The sequence below is a fragment of the Sorex fumeus genome, unplaced genomic scaffold (assembly GCF_029834395.1).
Source record: "Sorex fumeus unplaced genomic scaffold, SorFum_2.1 ptg000168c, whole genome shotgun sequence".
In the NCBI taxonomy this organism is placed as follows: domain Eukaryota; kingdom Metazoa; phylum Chordata; class Mammalia; order Eulipotyphla; family Soricidae; genus Sorex; species Sorex fumeus.
Window position 1 is genome coordinate 166,376 of NW_026606225.1, and position 24,121 is coordinate 190,496.

Consider the following 24,121-nt stretch of genomic DNA (forward strand, 5'->3'; position numbering starts at 1 on the left):
TTTCCATAGCTCAAGACAAAATTCAGATGAGTGACCCCTACTCCTTCTTAGGCTTTCAGATCGACCGATCTAGAATCAGAGTCCAGAAGGCTCAGCTCATGACTTCCACATTGAGGACTTTAAATGACTTTCAGCAGCTATTAGGCAATATTAACTGGCTCCGACCCTGCCTTAAGCTGACACAAGATGACCTTAAGCCTCTATTTGACACCCTTCGGGGCGATCCCGATTCTAGTTCCCCCCGTACACTTACAGATGACGCCCGACGCACCCTTGCCCTTGTAGAGCGTGCCATTGATGAACAGTTTATCGTTGCCCTGAACTATGAGGTCCCGTTTTCTCTGATAATTTTTGAGACCCCACACTCCCCTACAGGTCTTGTTTGGCAGACCCATCCCGTTTCCTGGTTGTCTCTACCCTCGACCCCCAGACGTGTCCTCACTCCCTATTACCTCCTTGTTTCCTCATTAATCAGGCTAGGGAGGGAATATTGCAGAAAATACTTTGGCTTAGAGCCAACCACCATCATTCAGCCCTACGACCGAGACCAGGTAAACTGGCTACTCCAGAATTCCGATGACTGGCCCATAGCCTGTGTCTCTTTTGAGGGACTCATAGATAATCATTACCCTCCAGACAGACTGGTTCAATTTTGCAAGATACACAGATGGATATTCCCCACTGTCACTAGAAATAACCCCATCCCCGGGGCTCCCACTATCTTCACTGATGGATCTTCTAGTGGGATGGCAGCATACGTGCACCAAGAGAAGGTTGTCTTCTCTCGCACAGACTATACGTCCGCCCAGTTGGTGGAGCTGTCGGCCGTCTATAAAGTTTTTCAGGACTTCCCTCAGACAGCATTTAATCTATACACAGATAGTGCCTATGTAGCCTTTTCCGTTCTGCTCCTTGAAACTGTCAGCTATATTAAGGAATCCTCTCAGGTGACCAGTTTGTTCTTACAGATTCAACAGTGCATCCGCTCCTGCCGTCTCCCCTTTTTCATAGGCCATCTGAGAGCCCACTCTGGGCTCCCTGGCCCACTATCTGAAGGCAATGACAGGGCTGATCGGGCTACTCGGCTGATTGCAGCCTCTGTTTCCAGTCCAGACCCCGTATCCGAGGCCACTAAGGCTCATGCACTTCATCATCTTAACGCTAATACTTTAAGAATGATGTTTAAAATTCCTCAAGAGCAGGCCCGACAAATCATTAAGCAGTGCCAGTCTTGTGTCACCTTTCTGCCTGCACCCCACCTGGGAGTCAATCCCAGAGGCTTGGTTCCTAACGCACTCTGGCAAATGGATGTCACCCACGTCTCCTCTTTTGGACGGCTCAGATATGTCCATGTGGTAATAGATAACTTCAGCGGGTATATCTTTGCATCTGCTCAGACAGGCGAGGCCTCTAAGAATGTTATCGCTCATATCCTTTACTGCCTATCTATCCTGGGGAAGCCTCAGCGCATTAAAACGGACAATGGCCAGGCTATACTGGAAAAAAAATTTCAGAACTTTTTCAAACAATTCCAAATACAGCATACTACCGGAATTCCCTACAATCCACAAGGCCAGGGTATCGTGGAAAGAGCCCACTCTACCCTTAAAATGTATACCTCCAAATTGGTGAAGGATAGAAACCTATATGGTGCCTCTAACTCTCCTAAGACACTGCTGTCCCATGTGCAGTTTGTGCTCAATTTTTTGAGCCTGGATAAGGATGGCCGCAGTGCTGCAGATCGTTTCTGGCACTCTGACTCGAAAACCTCCTATGCAATGCCTAAATGGAAGGATCCACTCACGGCTCAGTGGCATGGCCCGGACCCGGTCCTGATCTGGGGCAGAGGACATGCTTGCATTTTTGATACCCGTGAAGGAGCAGCTCGCTGGCTTCCTGACCACCTTGTCTGACCTATAAATCATGTAACAAATTCCGGAACCTCGCCTGACCCTGAGAACACCTCTATTTTCCCCACAGATGTCCCTGGAAATCCTGCTGATGCTGTTCATGACACTCCACCCAGTCCGGTGCTGACCGTCAAACAGTGAGGCACACCAGCCTATATCCATCTGCTGGAAAGTATTCATCGACCCGATGACAAATGAGAGACAACGCGCTGTGAAGAATGCCACTCGTGTTTTCTGCAAGTGCGCTCCCCAAACCCTTTCCTGGTTCCCTGACTTAGAGGTCGATTACTGCCATGCCATACTCAATGGTTCTTTGCATGCCTTCCCCAATTTACAGTGGCGGCCCTTGCCCAAGTCCCTCTGTGACCACTCGTGGAAGGAAATTACCATTTACATTTGTCCAGAACAACCTCATCGACCTGAGTGCGGGGGTCTGCCTGACTTTTTTGGTAAGAATTTGGGCTGTGAATCTTCCGTAGCGGGCCTTCCTCCCTCGTCTCTCTCTACTCCCCCGCCTCGATTACCTGATTTACAGCCACCAAGCCACGGCCCCCGACTCGGCGGGATGTATTCCCCCCTCTGGGGCTGACATTTGCCGCATGTTCCTCCTATTGTTCACATCCTTGGGGAAACTGCTCCCCAGCTCCCGTTGGGAGGGAGATGGCCTCCGTTGGGGGGTCCGCACTTCGGGCAGCACTCTGACAGGTCAGGCCATCAGATTTTTCTTTCGCGTCTGGCACTACCTTGTCCAGCCGGCTCCCTCAGCTCCACCCGCGACCACCCCCAGTACTCCCATCCCAGTAGTCCCCACAGACCGGGTCCCTTCCCCAGGTCTCGAGCCACACCCGAGTGACTCTCTTCATGGCTTAGTCATGGCCTCTTTTGACTCCCTCAACCGCACCTCCCCAAACCTTACATGCAGCTGCTGGCTGTGCTTGCAACCGTCCCCCCCATTTTTTGACCTCTTAGGCAGCCCCTTGCCTTATTCCATACCTCCCATGAGTGGGCCTCTGTCCTCTCGAACCTTTCCCTCCTGGATGTATCAGGCCATGGATTTTGTGTTGGTGCCGCACCTCCTTCCCTTGACGCTTCCAAACTATGCACCACCCACATCCCTGATCCTTTTCCCCAGTTAGACCAGTGGGTTCTCCCTTCATCTGGATCCTGGTGGCTGTGCGTTTGGGCGGGACTTACCCCACATCTGGCCGGATCCGTCTTTCGTCCCGCCCAGGACTTCTGTGTCTCCGTTGTTGTTCTGCCCCGAGCTCTCTACCATCCGGCCAATTCCTTTTTGGACGCTTGGGACAATAGGACTGACCTCCATCGTAATCGTCGCGACCCGTTCACAGTCATCACTGTCGCTACCCTCCTGACCCTGACCCTTGCGGGCGCAGGGATGGGCATCGCGTCCCTGGTGACTCAACACTCTGCACTAGCCTCCCTTCATGCTGCTGTCGAGGCAGACATCAGCTGCTTGGAAGGCTCGATCACCCATTTGGAAGAATCCCTCAATTTGTTGTCTGAAGTTGCCCTGCAGAATCGGAGAGGACTTGACCTTCTCTTTTTGAAAGAGGGTGGACTCTGTTCCGCACTGGGGGAGGAATGCTGTTTCTATGTCAATCATAGTGGAGTCATTCGGGATACCATGCGGGAACTCCGCGAGGGTTTAGAGCTCAGACAACGCCAACGAGAGTCCTCTACCTCTACCTGGGGCTTTCACACTCTTCTCCCATACCTACTCCCCTTCTTGGGCCCCCTTACTTCACTCTTGTTAATTGCTACTATTGGCCCTTGCGTGTTTAACCATCTAATCAGCTTTATCAAACAGCAGGTTGCCTCACTGGCGGCAGCACCTATACAGGTGCATTATCACCGCCTGGCAATGGAAGATGCTCCCCTAGACCATGCGGCCACAAATTCTGCTGCTACAGAAGACGGCTCGCAGGTCGTATTTAGTTGGACCCAACCTTGAGTTGTTCATGGCCAGCTCCCCTGCCCCTCTCTGATCTGACAATCTGGGTATGGAGGAGTCGGACTTTACCCTATTCCATTTTGTTCAGCCGCTAGGCAAAGCACTGCAAGGGAGGCCTCATGGCTGATTCCGACTCCCTGTGGAGTACACTGGGCCTGCATGGAGGTTTCATCTGCCTAACACTGGCCTTTTTCCACGGCTCCCCTCCGCTAGTACGGTGGGCAGGGGAAAACGGGCTCTGTCTACTTTCTTCCCCTCCACAAAACAAAGATTTTATTGATATCCTGGAGGGGCCCAGTCAATGCTCCCCCTAGCTGGCATTTTTTATAAAAAAAGGAAGGGGGAGATGTGGGTAGGTGGCCCTTTAACTGACCAAGAGCCTACGTGCCTGTGCTAGGTACGGCTATCCTGACCTACGTGACCCTCAGCAGGTAAAGCCTGTGGTATGGTAATCCTCACCTACGTGACCTTTGGCAGGTAAAGCCTGTCCTATGTATGATTATCCCAAGAAAACAATTGTCATGGCTGTAACTGACAATGATTAACTTAGTATAAGCTTTGTAATGCATGGTAGGTTAAACTTATAGACGCTGTAACTTTCCTAACCACATTTTGAGCATGACCCTTTGTGTAGCTGCCTCACTAATATATACCCCCATCACCCTCAATAAAGTCTGTCCCTTTTTCTCTTTGTTTCTAAGCTCCATTCTGTCTCTTGTGTCTTGTGTTCATTCGGTCAGTCTTTCCCTGCACCTACGGATCCTAGGGCCACCTCCATGGGCCGGAGAGTGGTTTGGCGGGGCCCCCCTGCACTATGTGACCTGACGTTGGTCTATTTTGCTTGTGCATCTTGCTGAAATGTTAGGTTGTTGCCTGGAAAATTCATCCACATGTCAGAATTGCAATTGAGTAGGGTAAATGATAGAAACCAACCTGCAGGTCTAGAATTATCTGGGCAAGGACAATCTTAGGCACAGCACAGTAATTGGAATCCTTCCTTACTGTTTTTCAGGGTAGCAGCCATTCCAGGTGGAATTTTTCTGATCATGCACACTGTGACAAAATCTCGAGTGAGCAATTATGTCCTCAGCCCCATGAGGATGCCAAGACAGGTGGGATGTCTTCTCTGGGCAACCAGAAGGAAGTGAGTGCCCATGCTGCAAAGAAGCGCTCCCCTGGGAAAAGTTACTCGAAGACTGTTCTGCTCAGTCCATGGTCCCAGAATGCCCCAAGTGAGAAGCCCCTGGACTGTGGGAGAGGAGCACTGTTTATAGTGAGTCCAATTATGTACTCCTCAAGATATTAATGCTGGAATCGAACCCAGGTTACCCAAGTGAAAGAAAGCACTCGCATACTTTGGCCCTCCATACAGCCCCACCATCATGCTGGAAAGCTTCCTGAGTGCAGAGCCAGAAGAACCTCTGCATGTTGCTGGATTTGTGGCCTCCAAACCATGAACAAACCAAATAAAACCAAAACAGCCTCAGTCCCTAATTGGAGGATTCCCTCACCCCAACAAGGGGTTTCTGAGCTGTATCTTGCTGTATACATGCTGCCTCTTCCTTGTAGTAGAGGGTTGGGTGCCCACAGAACATGGGGTGATGCGGTGTGGGTTGCCCATAGCAGGAAATATTTCTAAATGGTTTGGTCACAGACATAACAACGTGACTTCAGATGTTTTTTAGCTCAGAGTGTCACAGTCACTGTCCTCCCATTGTTCATCGATTTGCTCAAGGGTGGCCCAGTAGCATTGTGAGACTTGTTACTGTGTTTGGCATATCGAAAACATCACTGGTAGCTTGCCAGGCTTTGCCGTATGGGCAAGATACTCTTGTTAGCTTGCCGAGAGGGTGGAGGAATCGAACCCAGGTGGCCATGTCGGCCACATGCAAGGCAAACGCTCTACCCGCTGTGCTATCGCTCCAGCCTTGCAGATTTGCCTTGCTCTGTCCACGTCAGGTTCAATCCTCTGAACCCCTCGTGGTCCAGAGGAAAAGATGGAGCAGCCCACTCAAGACCCGAGGTGATTCAGCCATGTATCTCAAAATATCTGAAGGCGGGAGTCGAATGCTGGTCACCCATGTCAGAGACTCGCACCCTCAAGGCTCTCCTACCACTGCCCCTTTGAAACCCTGTGCTTGATCTTTAATTACCCCATACTTAACACAGAAACAAACATAAGGGTGGAAAATTCTTAGAGAAATAGGCCTGTAGAAGGACTGAAAAGCTCACAGCTCCATCTCATTTTCAGCCATTCTCTTTGCTTTAATGGGATCATTAAGGATACAGCACGCAGCTTGGGCTGTTACAATAGGAGCAGAGCGGATAGGGCTTTTTGCCTTGCATCCATAGGACCCGGGTATATTCATAGGCTTCCCATGTGGTTTTTCAATTATGTCCATAGTGTTTCCTGAGTGCAGAGCCAGGAGAAGGCCCTGAGCATATCCGGGTGTGACCACAACAATAAAGGAACAAACAAGAAAGAAAAGTAAAACACAGAGCTTCAGTTCCTTGATGGCGAATTCCCTCACCCCAACTTGAGGGTGTCAGAACTGTATATCCTTCCATTCCCCACGTCGGTGTAAAAGAGGGTTCGTGTCCCCTCATAATGTGCGGTGATGTGGTGTGGGTTGCCCATGACAGAAAACATCCAAAGGGCTCGGTCGCAGGCATCACAAAGTGCGTTCAGAACTTTTTTTGTACACAGAGAAAAGAACAATAAATGTAAGAAAATAACCTTACCTTGTTCGTTAAAGATTCAGTTCAATCCACTGCCCCCTTGAGGTTCAGAGACAAAGCTAGGGCAACCCACTCGACCCCCAAGGCGATTCAGCTATCCACTCCACAAAGATCTGAAGGCTGGAATTGAGCCCAGATTACTCAAGTGAAAGACAAGCAACCTCAGGCTTTCCTTCCTACTGCTGCACCTGTGGAAGAGGCTTGCTTGATCCTTTATTACCCCATACTGAAGACTGAAGCAAACCCAAGGGTGGAAAAATTCTTAGAGAAATGAGCACGTTTTGTTACTTTATGTTCCCCAGATGAAAGTGATCTTTCTATGTCTGCCCCTTTCTTTCAGACTAACACCCAAGAATAGCCGAGACAAGTGCCAGGAGGTTTACTCCATGGCATGGAGGCCAGCTGCACATGCTAGGGAAAAAGGCAGGTCAGATAGAGAAGGAGCACCAAATAAAGGGTGCTGGGAGGATCCTCCCAGGATGGGAGATGCATGCTGAAAGTTAAAACTATAGACTGAACATGATTACTCAATGCCTCTTTTGCAAACCACAGCACCCAAAAGGAGAGAGAGAACAAAAGGGAATGACCTGCCACAGAGGCAGGGTGGGATGGGGGGGATGGGAATGGGAGAGACTAACTGGGATTGGTGGTGGTGGAGAATGGGCACTGGTGGAGGGATGGGTACTTAATAATTGTATAACTGAAAACCAAGCACAAAAATATGTAAGTCTACAACTGTACCTAATCGTGATTCACTAATAAAAATGAAAAAAAAAAAAAAAAGAGAAATGATCCCAGAGAGGGACTGAAACGTCCACAGCGCCATCTCGTCGTGTATCGCCAGAACTGCCGTGGCCCACCTTTCCCACACTTTAGATTTCCAGCCCTTTTCTTTGCTACAATGTTAGGCCTAGGGTCATTAAGGATCAAGCAAGCCACTTGGGTCCCTGCAGCGGGAGCAGAGTGGTTAGTGCTCTTGGCTTGCAGTCACAGGCTCCGGTTATTTTTCTGGCTCCCCATACAGCTTCACCATCATGCCAGAGTGATTCCTAAATGCAACATCAGGAGAACCTCTGCCGTTGCTGGATTTGTGTCCCCCAAACCATGAACAAACCAAATAAAACCCAAACAGCCCCAGTCCCTTATTGGAGGATTCCCTCACCCCAATGCGGGGGTTTCTGAGCTCTATCTTGCTGTATCCATGCTGCCTCTTCCTTGTAGAAGAGGTTTGGGCTCCCTCAGAATGTGGGGTGCCAGGGTGTGGGTTGCCCATAGCAGGAAATATTTCTCAATGGCTTGGTCACAGACATAAGCAAAGTGGCTTCAGAAGGTTTCTAGCTCAGAGTGAAGAGAACAAAAAATAAAAATAAATGACTTTGCCTTGCTATTTCCACGTCAGGTTCAATGTTCTGCACCACTCGTGGTCCAGAGACAGAGTGGGAAAAACCCACTCGACCCCCGAGAAGATTCAGTTATGTACGCCACAAGATCTGAAGGCTGGAATAGAACCCAGGTTACTCTAATGAAAGAAAGCACTCGTGGGTTCTTGTACCGCAGCACATGTGGAAGCGGATTGCTTGATCCTTAATTATACCATACTTATTCCTGAAGCAAACCCAAGGGTGGGAAATTCTTAAGAGAAACAGGCCTGGGGAGGCAGGGAAACGCCCACAGCGCCACTTTGTGGCATTTCCCGGAACTGCTGCGGGCCGACATTTCCTACGCTTAAGATTTCCAGCCCTTTTTTTGCTTCAGTGTTAGGTATAGGGTCCATTAATCAGGTAAGCTGCTTGGGTCGCTTCAGTGGGAGCAGAGCAGTTGGTGCTCTTGGCTTCCAGTCGCAGGTCCCTGGTTCTCTCTTTGGCTCTCCATACAGCCCCACCATCATACCGGAGTGATTCCTGAATGTGGCGTCAGGAGAACCTCTGCACATTGCTGGTGTTGGGCACCCAAACCATGAACAAACCAAATAAAACCAAAACAACCTCAGTCCCGTGATGATAGATTCCAGCACCCTAACTTCGTGGGTTCTGAGCTGTATCTTGCTATATCCCTGACCACTTTTCTTTGTAGAAGACGGTTGGGGCATCCTCAGAAAGTGGGGTGATGGCATGTGGGATTGACTATAACTGGAGAACTTTCCAAAGAGCTGGGTCACAGACAGGGCAAAGAGGGCTCATAACTTTTCTTGTTCAAAGTGAACAAAAGAACGACAAAATAATCTCACCCTGCTTGTAATCGACCATGTTCAATCCCAGGTACTCAATGTTTCCCAGAACCCTGTGGGCACACAAGAAAACAGCCCCTTCCCCCCAAAAAAACCCTCGGAACCAGAGCTATAGTATAGCTCGTAGGATGTTTGCCTTGCAAACAGCCAACCCGTGTCCAATCTCTGGCATCCCATATGGTCCCCCAAGTACCACCAGGAGTAATTTCTGAGTGTAGAGCCTGGAGTAACACATGAGCATTGCTGGGTATTAGCCAAAAAGCAAAAGAAAAAAATCCTTGGAAGAAGTGATGTATTTAGATTTTCCAGGGAAGGAGATTGCACAGTCTTACGCTCATTATTCCTGTGTTAATTAAAATTCTTCTTAACACACCCTAGTTCCTCTGATGGCTGTTACCTTCACCCCAGACATCTGGAGATGCTGGAGCTGAATCTGGCCTCTGCCACCCTCCTCCACAGAGAACAGAAGACATGGGAATTCTCAGGTGTACAGGATCCTCAAAACTCGGACAGAAGATGGCACCCTCAGCCATATGGGGTGCTGTGATATGTGGACGTGGGGTCTGGAGACCTTTAGAACTGAGTTGGTTGGACACATCGTACTGCGGGAAGGCAAGCCTCTCCTGTGTCACCCTCTTCGCTCCCGGGTAGCTGGCTCTGGAGCACTGCCCACTGGGTGTGCCTCCACACATAGAGTGAGTGGGACGAGACCCAGGCAGCAGGGACACCCGGACACAGATCCCCAGTTCATTCTCTGACCCAAGGCCCAGTCAGACTCAGGCAGGGCCAGAACATGCTGGCCTCTCTCATCCCCTCCAGCTCTTTGCGGGGGTAAGAGAGTTGAATCCACCAGAGGTGGCTCCTCTTGGCACACGGACCCCTCGAAAATAAAATAGCACCATTGATGTCTGGGGTCATCCCCCAACCCCCACCCCACCCCAACTGCTCCACACCTCCTGATCTGACTATATAATTTGGGGGAGGGGGCCGGAAGCAGTGGTGGGGGGTCCCACATCCTCCTGGAGTCCGACTTTGGTTCCCACACTCGGGGACCCCCCAATTGCCCTGCTCCCGCAAATGTCTGGGAAAGCCAATGAGCAGTCTCCCTCATACAGAAGGGAATCCAATCTAGGCTTTTACCTAGGTCAAAGTCCCGTTGCTAAGGAGGTTGCCTAGGCAGGTTGGGAGTGGTGATGATTTTCTTTGAAATTCCTTTCCTGGCCTTTTGTTTCTGCAGGAGCTTCTCTGGGTCTGTTGCTGGCCATAGGTGAGGGCCTGATCAGGCCTTAGTTCCTGTTTTCTGCAAGGTTGGCTTTCACAACTTCAGAGCTATTCCCAGGAAATTTACTGCCTTTTCCTTGGGAGGGGAACCTTCTCTATCTGCCTGCATGTCTACATCAATTCACTCCAAACCATCAGGGGGTGCTGGACGTTAGGACGTTAGAAGACCTCAACCCTGGCCCCAGAGGAGTGACTCCTGAGTGCAAAGGCAGGAATAAATTAGCCCTGAGCACTGCTGACTGTGTCTCATTCCCAAAAGATGCAAATCCTAAGGCTCCCAGTGCTGCCCAGGTAGCTGATTACTCCCTGTGGTACCAGGAGACCATGTGATACTGGGGGTGAGCCCAGAAAAACCATCTACAGGCAGAGAAAGCCTTGATCACAGGGATCACTGAAATCGTTCACATCTGTCATTCATAAACCTGATCCCCCTGACATAGCGCTTTCTGTTCAATACACAAAACAAGTACTTTTTTGTAGGGGTGGGGGTAAGGCACAACCCGAAATGCCCAGCAGTTACTTCTGGCTCCGCAGGCAGGATCACTGCAGGTGGGCCTGCGAGGGGAAGGGATCATATCCAGTCATCCCCTGCAAGGCAAACGCCCAGCAGTCCCTAAAATCTTAATTTCAATTTACCTTGAATGCATCATTCATTATACTTCAGGCCTTGGGAAGGATACACAATGCATTCATTATCTCTGGGTTCCTCACGGCTTGCCTTTGACCATTTTGTTTTTCATTTTTGTGTCCCACCTGGGTGATGCTCAGGGGTTTCTCCTGAATATGCACTCAGGAATTACTCTGGGAGTGTGGTGCTTTGGGGATCCCATGGCAAACACTGTGCTTCAACCTTTTGATGTCTTAAATATACACTCCTAGTTCATTCTTTATGTTACAGTTCTGAAGTTCAAATTAGATTGGGGACTTCAGTACTATGAGGGAAAGGGAATTGCTGATGATTGCAATTCAGGGAAACGCAAAGTTCTTCCCATTCTGTACACTCTTAAGAGTTCTTGCCACTGTGTATTTTCATATGCCTACTAAGGCCTGAGTTCCTGGTGAACCTGAATTAACCACCTGAGTTACCTTATATAGCAAACCATAATAATAGTAGTAATGATTACTATTTCCTATGCCAGTGCCCCAGCACTTGGAATTAATGTGTATGTTAACCTTTAAATAATGGGTCCATTTTTTCTTTTTTTACTTTTTGGGTCACAGCAGGAGACTCTCAGGGTTTACTCCTGACTTTGCACTCAGGAATCACTCCTGGCTGTGCTCAGGGAAACATATGGGATGCTGGGAATCGAACCTGGGTCAGCCACATGCAAAGAAACGCCCTAGCCACTGTGCTATTGCACTCTTCCCTGTAAATAATGGGTCTTCATGATGGAATCCAGGTGAAAACTTATTAAAATAGGAACTAAGTAAAAGGATACAAAAACCACCCCTCGAACACAATTATCAGTGTCACTTTTTTGTTGTCTTTTGTTTTTTGGTCAAAACCAGAGATGCACAGGGTTTACTCCTGGATCTGCACTCAGGGATTACTCCTGGCTGTTCTTGGGCGACCCTATGGAATGCTGGAAATTGAACCTGGGTTGGCTGCATGCAATGAGAACGCCCTATCCGCTTTGCTATCACTCCAGCCCAGTGTCTCATTTTGACTTGCACTTGAGGCAGAGACCCCGGTTGGTGGGATTTATGATAGACATCAAGCAGGATGTTGCAGTGAATCCTTTGGAATGGAAAAAGAGGCAAACCTCCACACTTCAGGCCTTCCTCTGTTATGTTTTGAGGTGTCACACCTACTTTGCTCAGGCCATACTCTTGGCTATGAGCTCATCCATACCTGCGAGGGAGGACATAGGTATCCATATGGGAATCTGGATTTTGAATCCAGATCAATCTTGTGCAATCAAGCACCTTCCCACTGTATCAGCTCTGTATTCCTAGTATTCAGATTTTTATTAGATTTCCCTAAGCATTGAGGGTAAATATTTCTGAAAAGTTTAGGATAATGGCCCTGTCATTGTTCTTTAGTAGGGTGGATTAGAGATAGTTGAAATGGACTTGACACGCACAGAAAGATTTCTGATGGTTCTATGAAAGGATGGAACAGGCCCCTTGATCAAAATATTTTACAAATGGTGGGAACCTGCCAGAATGCCCAAACTCCCATCTCAACAGGTAATAACATCAGTTGTGATATCTAACTATAAAGGATGGTCACATTCCTGGATTTTACTCTTCTCATTTCAGTTATATTAGGAGAAAAGACAAGAAAACTTTGTGTTTGCAAGTGGTAAAATCTCAATCCTACTAGTCACCAGAATGATTAGAACCGTTTTTGGTCTGCCCAAAAGACAAAGTCTACAAAATGATTTAGTACAGTTTGGTGCCCATTAGCTCCTATGTGCCTCCGTTCTTAGGGTAGGTCCATACATGGATTTATTTATTGAATATGTTTTATATAATTCATGCCATACTTGGCAGTTCTTAGGAGTTTGTGTTGTTTTGGATGCCAGGAATGGAACTCAGGAAAACCATGTTTAACGCAAGCATTAAGCCACAGTACTAACCTCTTTTGCCATACTCTTGGTTGAAAACGTGTTTCCAGAGCTGCATCCTGGGGTTTCCTTGTAGGTTCTTACACAGCGTGTTTTCTAGGGGTAGAGTGTTCACTGTACAATGCTCTCTGATGTTCTTCCCACCCTTTGCTCCTGTCCAGTGTCTCTCCAGCTCTCTGGGTTGCTGCTATGCCAGTTCCTCTGCATCTTCAGGGCTGGCTTCGGAGACACTGCACCCATCTTGATTAATGACTTCCCAGAGAAACTCACTGTCCCAGGACCCATTCACAACCTTCTTGTCTGTTTTACTTTGAATCAACCTGCTTTTGTTTTCATGATGGACATGTTGGGGAGCATTAGTTCTATGTTTGACCAGTTAAGGGACTCCACCTTAACTCGCTGCCCTGAACTCTGTGACCATACCCTCCAGCACTTCCCTCTCCTCTTTTTGATTCAACTCATCCCCCTTGCACTGATTCACCTGGGCTACCATAATGGTTTGTCAGCACTTGGAACCTGGCACGTTAAGGCTCCTTGGTGAAATAGATGATGTCACAGATGGGAGTCTTCCATGTGCACCTTAACTTCCAAATGATGTCAAGTGGATCAGGCCTCCTCTGGGCACGCGTTTAAAGGACAATGTGATACTTCAGTCGAAGGGGGACACTGAAGGCCAATTAGTGGCAGGACATGAGGACCTTTCACCTCCAGTGCCTACAATGTGATCAATGAGATTGTGCCAGCTCTTGGGGCACTTTTGTGGTTGTTTTTCACCCCCCCCCCCCCAATCCATATCCAGTGGGTTCCTGCGGTCTGCCTTGCTCCAGAAGCTTTAGGAGGAAATGGAGCTTTGCTGGTTGTACTGGAGGGATTTAGCACGGCACAGGGGTCTCGGGTGTTAGTGCATTATCCTTGGGGCATCTTCACCTCCAGCTCTGGGATGGGGCAACCTGTCCTGGGTGTGGAGCTGAATATGGGGGGCTGCGGGTCTTGAGGATGCCGCACCTGCTGATAGCAGAAGTCCTGACCATCCCAAAGTTCTCAACCAGGGGTTGTGCCGGGCCCTGTCCTGCAGCTTTCTGTGTAGACATGTGTAGGTAGAATTGCCAGATCACTTTGAGCCGCCACTCCACAGCCCCCAATAGTGAGGGACCCTGTTGAAGCCAGTCTTTTTCATTGGCACCTGCCAGGAGGAATCCTGGGGGCGTGGTCCTACCATGTATCTGAGGGTTGTAAATGAATAAATAAATGAACGTTGGGACTCAGAGAGATGGTCTTGGCGGCTGTTTGCAAAGTATTTTTGTGAATTTTATTTCCCTTGTAAATACAAAGACTCAACATGTTATCTGTTCAGCTCATCTCTCTCCCACCTATCCCAAACCTGGTGACGCCCTGATGTCTGGATCACCTGATCCCATCCCAGAAAGGAGGAAAAATGAACCTTCTTTACCAGACAAGTACCTGGCCAGGAATATTTGAAGTCTGGCCCTTTAAGGCTCTGGGCGACCGTGCAGGTGACGTCACAAAATGCGCGACCTTTATCTACCGGCCTTGGCATTCTGTGCGGAAGTGCAGGCGGGTCTCGTGGTTGCGGAAGGTCTGGAGCGGGTGAGGGGGTACCCAGGGGGGCAGGGGGGTCGGGGAAGGTCGGTTTCCTCGCCAGCCAGTGGTCGCTCTGAGCGCCTGAACCTCCGGGTCTCCGCCTTGTGGGCGGCGGGGTTGCTCCGTGGCGGTGGCCCGGGGTGGCAGCCCCTCAGCAGGGACGCGCTGAGCGCTCCGGCCGAGAGGTTTATCTTGTTTATAAATTGATTTTGAGAGAAAAATGGTCGTTTTTAATGAGTAGAACTTATTTAGAAAGATGCGTAAGAGGGGAACGCGGCCGCGGGGTTTGATCCCGGCACCACACAGCGTCCCGGGACCAGCCTGGTGTGAGCCCAGGGCCCGGAGTAACCCCTGGGCAAAGACCCCCAGGCCCCCAAAAATAAAAGGTGGGTGGGCAGAGGAAGCACGTGGTCGAGGAGAAAAACGAATTGGAAGCGCCAAGGTTGTTCTGAAAGTTCCAGAAACAAGGACAATAACCGAACAAAGAAAAGTGGAAAAAACGTTTTAATTTTTTTATGTGTTTTAGACCCTTACCCGGTGGCACCCAGGACTCCCTCCCTGGGGATTCGAGGACTCTTTGGGGTGTCGGGATGCGAGGCCAGCACCCTCCCTGCTGACCCATCGCTCGGGCCCCTCCCAAAGCAGAAAGCGCCAGAGCTAGAGGGAGCCTCAGTCTCCCCCAGATCTGATGGGGCGGGTGAGGGCAGTTCAGCGTTATCTTAGTTTGGGGATGACTCCAGCAACTGGTCAGTCACAGGGGTGGGTGGGTCATCCCAGCAGTGTCCCCAGGACATCCCGTTACTGGCCCCCTGTCGTTCCTTAGGCGGATTGTGGGGTAGGGCTAAAGCGTGGAATTCCCTCATCAAAGGGACCTGGGGGGCGCATTTTTTTCCTCCTGGGGGGTGTTGAGCCCCACATGGCTGTGTTCAGGGGTCACTCCTGGGATTGCTCAGGGTACCACATATCTGGGTCAGTAGCATGAAGGAAGAAGCACCCTCCCCTCTGTCCTGTCGTTCTTGGGGGGTGGCGGGGCTGGATGGGGGGAGGGGCTGGGAATATTCTTCATGTGCTTGGGGGTCAGAAGCATTTGGCAGAGCCTTTGGTTTTCACTGGTTCTTGTGCATTCAGTGGGTTCTGGGAGTTCACGGAGGTGGGGAGCTTCTCTTTCCTTTTGATTTATTTATTTTGCATTTGGGGTCACACCCAGCGCGGCATTATGGTTACTCCTGGCTCTAAATCCAGCAAGCACTCCTAGTGGTGCCAGGAACCATGAGAGATGCCCAGAATTAAACCCAGGTTGGCCACCTTCAAAAGAAATGCTCATTTGTCTGTGCTGTCACTCAGGCCCCAAGGTGTGGAGCTTTAAGCCAAATCAGGTTGTGGTCTGGAGGGGTGCATCAGGGCGGTGCTACAGTGAGTCTGGCAACCAAATATGCAGTCTTAGCAGGAAAGAGCTTGGGCACTTCCAGAGTGGCCCTAAACCCTCTAATCATGCAATTTAGGATCACTATTGGCTACCACACCTTTATGCGTTTAAATGAATTAATTATTTAGTCTGTAGGAAGTACAACTGCAAGACTCAGTTACTTCTCCTGCCTTTGCACTCAGGGATCACTCCTGGCTGGGCTCAGGGCACCGTATGGGATGCCAGGATTCAAACTTGGTTTGACCGAGTGCAAGACAAGCACCTCACCTGCTATACTGTGTCTCCAATCTCTTTGCATAGAAATTTCTTTTATTTGGATTTTTAGGGTCACACCCAGCAATGCTCAGGGTTTACTCAGGCTTTGCATTCAAGAATCACTCCTGGCAGTGCTGGGGGACCATATGGTATTTCTGGAATCGAACCCAGGTTGGCCACATGGAAGGCAAGCTCCTTACCTGCTGTACCATCGTTCCGGCCCCAGAAATGTCTTCATTGCTTAATTTATTGTACATTTTTGGCCACAGCAGCACTCAGTGCTCAGGGGTTACTCGTGGTTCTGAGTTCATGTATCATTTTCAGCAGTGCTGGAGTGGGTGAGCCTATGTCCTGTTGCATATTGACCCCAGCTTAGCTGCTTGAAAGAAAAGCACCCTATCAATTTATTAGCTTTGCTAACCCTATGTGATTATATTTCCTCAGAAAAAAGAATTTCTGCCTCACCAGTCCAGATTCCAAGCATCTCCACTGTCCATCTCTCCAAGACCAGGGGTGTGCCCTGCTGCTGAAGTGAGTACTTGCAGAAAGGGGTTTTCCAGGGACCAGTTGCAATAGGTTCTAAATGTGTCACTCTCAGGGGCTCATGCAGTAGTACAGCCAGGAGGGCGTTTGTCTTTCTTCCGGTCTCCAGAGTTATCCCTGCCACAACATCACTAGGTGATATTGTCCCCTGAGCATCACTAGGTATGACTCCAACGCTCCCACTTCAGAATTTGTCTTGACACATGAGCATTCTTTGAGCATCTTTTTGGGGTTGGAGTGTTTCTCCTGTCTTTCCTTCCCCCCCACTCCATTTACTACAAACTTGGAGATAATCAGAGACTCTCCCCCTCTTGTGCCTGTGTGTTTGAGATGCAGGGGGAGCCATGCCAGGTCCCCCAAAGGTAAATCAGGTGCTCATCCCTCTGAGCTCCTCTCCTTGGGTGTATCTCACTACTTGGGGAGCAGATGAGTTGAGATTTGGGGCCACACCTGTTAGTACTTGAGGTCTGTGCCCTGCTCTGTGCTCAGGGGACTAGTGGACAGTGGATACCAGGGAAGGCCCTCTGGGCTTCCAGGTGGCTGGCATCTGCTTCAGTCTGGTGTGCTCTCTCCTGTTTATTCCTTCATGGAAAGTTCATACACGTGAAATTTCTTGAACCCTTTCAACAGATGGCTGTTAGGGGAAAATGAAGGAGTTGGAGGCTCTGAGCAAAATTATGGACTTTAAAATCTCGTTTGGGCTAAATTTAATTTTTCTTTTCTTTTTTTTTCTTTTTTCTATTTGGGACACAGCGGTAGTGCTCAGGTGTTATTTCTTGCTTGGCACTTAGGAATCACTCCTAGGAGTGCTTGTGGCACTGTATGTGATGCCGGGGACCAAACATATGCCCTGACAACTGTACTATCACTCTGGCTCCAAGTATAATTTTTCATCCTCTAAATTTTCATCCTCTTTTTCTTTTATAAAATCACATACCCATAGGAGTCAATTCATAGTCTTAAAACCTGGCCTGTAAGCCCTGAGCATTTCTGGATGTGGTCCCAACACAAAACAACAAACCCAGAGGACTGACCGTTGAGAATATATTACTAGATTTCACACCTCTTCTGTTGGCAATTAACTCCTCATTACCTTTATTTGGGCAGGAGGCGGATTGGCTATGCAGGATTTTGCCAAAGCCAGCAGTGCTCCGGGAACACTCCTTGGCAATTCAGGTTGTGAAGTTAAGTCTTTTGCGTTCATGACAAGTCCCCTCCCACTCACTGTCAGCTCTTTTGCACCGCTGCAAACCTTTGAAATTGCAGCCTGTACTTCTGGCTCAGGTTTGCACCAGGAGGCCCCAGGTGCCAGCAACCCTGCCCTAACAACTATCTACCAGCTGGGCCTCATCCCTGCCCCCTGCCGGTATCTTTCTCACAAGGTTCACATTATTTATAAAGAATTTGAATTCCTGCAGTCAGAGATAGGCCAGGAATGCAGGACCTGTCCTTGCATGCAATCTGCCATGGTACACTCTCCTGTACAACGCAGTATTCCCCAAGCACTACTCAGGTAAGCTCAAAGTTCTGCCACCTGTAGCAAAATCCAAACCTGCATTCTATAAAACGGGTTGGTGGAGGTTGACTTGTGAACAAATTAAATATATAGATATATATGTAGATATAGATATACACACACATACACACATATATAATATACGTCAAGCTACTGAGAGTATTCAATATGCCAGACACAGTAACAACAAAGTCTCCAATGGAGACGTTACTGGGCCCGCTCGAGCAAATCGATGATCAACGGGAGGGCCTTTACTTTACTGTATATATATATATATATATATATATATATATATATATATGGTCATGCCCTGTGGTTGCTGCCAAAAGGTACCAAACGGTACTCAGTGTGGCGCCGGGGTATACAGGTCAGCCGTGTTCAAGGCCAGTACCCTACCAGACTATAGTTCTGGCACCTAAATTTATTGATTTATTTTTGGTTGACTTCACCCAATGAAGATTAGAGTTTACCCCAGCTCTGTTCTCATTGATAATGCTAGGTTTGGGGACCCTGTGAAGTGATAGGGATTGAACCCTGGTCGCTATGTGCCAGACAAGCAACTCGTGCTCTGTGCTATCTCTGTAGCCATCATAAAAATGCTTCATTGCTAAGTCAAGAAAGTTGTGTTCTTTTTTCTGATTAACTACACAATTCACTTTTTTTTTTGGTTTTTCGGTCACCCCCAGTGATGCACAGGGGTTATTCTGGGCTCATGCATTCAGGAATTACTCCTGGCAGTTCTTGGGGACCATTTGGGATGTGGGAATAAAACCTGCATTGGTCGTGTCCAAGGTAAACACCCTACCAGCTGTGCTATCACTCCAGCCCCCCAAAGTTCACTTTTTGTGTTTTTGTGTTCGGATCACAGTCAGAAGTGCTCTGGGCTTACTCCTGACTCTGCACTCAGGAGTCAATCCAGGGGGCCTGGGGGACCTATGAGAAGTGGGGGTTTGAACAGGATTTACACTTTAACAGATGTTCCCAGTCTCTCCTGGTGACTCTCTCTCACTGTCCACATTTGGTGCTCTCGAGCCACTTCTCCACCCTGGACAGCTGTTGCTTTGGACCGATGAAAGTAGAACGAGGACCAGACTGGTTGCTGATTAGTTGCCCTTTATTCAGTCTCTTGTCTATCCCCGATCTATCCAACCCTCTCTCTTACTCGCTCTCCAATGCTCTCTGTGACTCCTCTCCAAACCCCAGCCACTCTTACTCTCAGCTCTCAGCCTTCTCTCTAAGTCACAGATGTGTCCTCTAACTCTGAGTCTCTTCTTCTCTCACTGTATCATTGTCATCTTATTGTTCATCGATTGACTCAAGCAGGCCCCAGTAATGTCTCCTTCTTCCTATCCCTGAGATTTTAAGAACTGCCATATTTGAGGCTCTTTCGGGTCAGGAGAATGAGAACCGTCATTGTTACTGTTTTTTGGCATATTGAATATACCACGGGGAGTTTTCCAGACGCTGCAGTGTGGGCAGGATATTTCTGATAGCCTGCCAGTTTTTCCAGAGTAAGACTAGATAATAAGATTTTGTGTGTCCGTGCACTTCCCAGAGCACGGTTTTATAGTCTTTGGGTCTTGGCCATTGATGGGATTAGGCGGCACCCGGGATAGTTAGTGGGTGTAACGCCTACATACTGGAAGATGGGAGATCTGGGTGGAGGAGGCCCCGTCCCAATACGAGCAGCTTGGAGATCTAAGCCCCAGGTCCTGCACACCTGGGTTCCTCTGCCCGTTCCTTCATGCGTGAGGCTCATCCGAACTTGTGGAGAGTGGTCTTAAGCATGGCTGTGGCTCGAACAGAGGTCTTCAGCTGCCAGGGCTCTGCTTGGGATGGGAAGGGAAACTGAACACACCTAGTAAGACAACCAGACGCTGAGTCAGGAGACTGGGCTGTTCTCTTCCAGGAGCAGTGTTTTATAGTCTCTGGGTCTTGGCCATTGATGGGATTACACAGCGCTGGGGGCAGTTGGTGGGTGTACCACCTACATACTGGAAGATAGGGGATCAGGGTGGAGGAGGACCATTTCTTTTCTCAGTCTCCGTCATTCCCCCTGTCTCCCCAAAGCTGCTCATTTTCTTCTCTCACCATGACCCCAATCCCCGCCTCCCCACGGGAAGTGCAATGAAAAATGGTTTTCCAGACTTCCCCATCACCTGCAGCCCACGAAGGAAAAGCAGCCCTTAGGGTGTATTATTCCTCTCCTTAGACAGACCAGCAACTTAATTGACATATTGAGTTTTGCTTCCTAATGATTACCATTCTATATGGACACAGTAGTAGACACTTTTAGCATTGTGGGTCTCCTGGGGACTTCTCACCACAGATCAGACTACAGTGCTCAGGCTGGATCAATGACTCCTAATCCCAGCAGCGTCCAAGTCTAGTTATTTTTGATTCATGACAGAATTTGTCCATGACCAGGCTCTTATAGATAAGCATTATGGTACTTTGTACAAGTTCGTTTCAATGCCAGGGTAGCTAGCTCACCACTTGCCCTGGGTCCATCTAGTCGCTCATCGGATCCCTCTTCTGAGGACCGAGGGAGTAAGGGCAATTGAGGCTTCAGTCAAGGGAGTAGGTGTCCAGGAGGTAATATTATCTGGAGACCATCAACTCTCAAGCTCAGGCTTGTCTTTCTAACTGTCTTCCTGTATCCATACAAAAAGCAATTGCTCTGAAATAGCTAACCATGCAAAAGACATTAAGGAGAAGAGAAAGACAATATTTACAAGTCAAAGTCTGATCAGGAGACAAAGGTAATTGAAAGGTTATGGGCAATCAACAAACATAAGTTCTCCCAGGCCAGGGAGCAAGGGCAGACCACTGTTATGCTACAATACCTGGTGATCCTCAGCGGTTTCTCCTGGCTCTGCACTCAGGTATTATTTCTGATGGTGCTCCGGGAGACTCTACAGGATCCTGGGGATAGAACCTTGGTTGGCCATGTGCAAGCAACACCCTACCCCAATCTACAGTTGCTCTGGTCTCAATTGGAGAGTTTAGATGCACGTAACTGTGCACAGAATGTCGTTTGAAAGGATGGAAGAGGCGCCTTGATGAAATCTTTTATAAGTGGGATTATGGGTCAGGTCCCAAGCTCCCCACATCCCAGCATACCATTCCGTTTATGTGTGATTACTCACAAGGTTGGTCACATTCCTCGATCCCACCCATGTCACTTCACTAATATTAGAGGAAAAAAAAGGAAACATTCGTGATTGGATAGACCAAAATTCCATCCATCTATGAGTCAGATGGTGCTCAGGGGACCATTTAGAATTCTGGACATTGTACCTAGATTGACTGCATGCAACACACTGTACTAGCCTGATACTCTCAGTTTGAAATCATGTTTCTGAAACTGCTTTCTGGGGTTTTCTTTGTAGCTGAGAGTCCACTGCTCGCGTGTTGTCAAGGGGTAGAGCATTGGCCGGGCCTTGCTCTCTGATGTTCTTACCAGCCTTTGCTCCTGTTCCAAGTCTCCAGCTCTCTGGGATTCTACTAGGCCAGTTCCTCTCTGAATCCCCAGGGTTGGCTTTGGAGTCACCGCTTTCATTCCCATCTGGATTTATCACTTCCCCAAGAACCTCATTGTCCTGTACCCTACCAGCTACCTACGTGCAGAGCTTGATTTCTTTTGACATGAAAACTCTCATGGCATAGACTAATAATTTGAATCCTCTGTTCTTCTACATGGTATAGACTAACGATTGGAATCCTTCTCTGTTCTTCTACATGGAAGCAGCCAGCCCTGGTGGAATGTCTCTTCCTGCACACTGTGATAAAGGCTCAAGTGAGCAATTTGGCCCTCATCCCCACAGGGATGCCGAGACAGGTGGGATGTGTTCTGAGGGTGATCAGAAGATCACTCTTCCCATGTCCTCAGCACCATCACTTTCCCATAGAAGCTCATATTGGACAGAATCCCCAGAAATGTAAGCACTGAGGACAAAGTTTTCAGTCCAGCATCACCCGGGTGGGACTATGTGAACATCCACACAGGAGAAAAACCGTTTAAGTGTAAGGACTGTGGGAAGGTCTTTGATGGATCCTCATACCTTATACACAGGAGATTTCATACTGGAGAGTCCGTATGCATGTAAGGAATGTGCTGTGGTGTTTCTCTGACTCATACATCTTAGTATGCACAGAAAAAGTCACACTGGAAAGAAACCATATGCATATACAGAGTGAAAGTCTTTGCTTATTCCACAAGCCTTAGTACACAGAAAAACTCACACTGGAGAGATAATTTATACTTGTGAGCAAAGTTGGAAGGCATTTGCTTATTCCTGAAATCGTAGTTTTTATAATTTCTGTTTCATAGAAAACCCTTATATATGAGAGGTAGATGTAAAGGCCTTTCATTTCTTCTCAGGTCTTTCTGAGCATAGGAAAGTTCATACAGGGGAATAAAATACTATTCGTGTCACTACTGTGGTACTGTGGTAGGGTCTTCACTTATTATTCAAACTTTGTTGTCCATAAGAAAACGCACATTGCATTGAATCCATATATACATATATAAATATATACATATACATAAATAAATATATATATATATATATATATATATATACATGTAAGGAGTGTGGCAAGGCCTTTGCTTATTTCACAGTCCCTTTGTGACACTGAAATTTTCATACTGGAGACAAACCTTTTGTTTGTAAGGGCATTGGCAAAGCCTTCACTTTCCCCTAACTCCTGTTTAAAGATAGGAAAATTCATACTCGAAGAAAACATATGTAGGGGTGTCGGAAGATTTTTACTCAATCCTCAAGCTTTGCTGTGTGAGAAAAATTTATCCTGGATTGACGCCTTATATATGAAATGATTGCAGGAAATTTTGATGCAATTGGCATAGCTTTCTGAACAGGAAAATTCACAATGCAGAGAAACCTCATATGTGTAAGAAATGTGGAAAGGTGTTCAGTTTGTCTTCAGCCCTTACTGCGCATGTGAAAAGTCATTTTGCAGTGAAACCTTATATCTGTCGGAGTGTGGGAAGGACTGTCCTGGATCCTCGGGCCTTATGCATAGGAGAATTCACAATGGAGAGAAGCTATATATAAATACACATATTTATATATATATGTAAGAATATATATATTTATGTAAGAATATGGAAAGTGCATTATTCGCACCTGCGACTTTAAAGAGAATCCTGGAAAATATCCTGTAAGTAAGGAATATAGGAAGGCCTTTATGTTCCCTCAAGCTTTAGTAAGTATAAAAGTTATGCTGGATCAGTCACTTCCATAATAACAATGGCCAGCGTCAGAACAGGGCCCTGAGGTAAAACAATTTAGTTTCAAAAAGTGGGTGGCGGGTTGATACAAAAGGACTATAAGGAAGGAAATAATCCTGTTATGTGTGAAAGCTTCCTGTGATAATAGTACCACAACTGAACGGTACTTGCTGATTATCCCCTGCACCATGGTTATGACAATGTCCTGGCATGTGGACTTCCCAGTATGTTAACTGGTAAATAATGGTTCTTAGTGATAAAGCAAGGTGGAAGGAATTAAATAAGAAGTAAATAGGTACAGACATTGCATTTTGCTGGGTACTGTCAAGACTCACCATGGTTTCATTCTTTGCTGTGACTCTGACGTGGCTCAGAGGCCCTGGTTTGCAGAGGATCATGGCAGAGATAAACCAGGATGCTGAGGTGAACTCTTGACGTTGGATAGACAGCCAAACCTCCATTCTTCATCCCCTTCTGTGTTATGTTCTGGGAGCCACATCCCGCAGTGCTGTCCATAATTTGTGTCCAGGTAGAGCCACATGCAAGGAAGCACTTCACTCGCTGTAGCATATCTGCACTCATTGTATGCAGTTTTCCATTTGATTTACACAAATACTGAGGGTAAATGTTTTGAGACTTAACATTTTGGAAGCAGTAAAATCCTAACAATCTATTATACACCAAAATGTTAAATACCATGTAGATCTGTGCAAAAGGCCAAGCTAGTACGCAAAGTGACCAGTGTGCTTTGCTGCCTGTTAGCCCCATGCATGGCTCCATGCTGGGGGTTGTTCTGTACGTGGTGTTTTATGTACTTAATTATGTA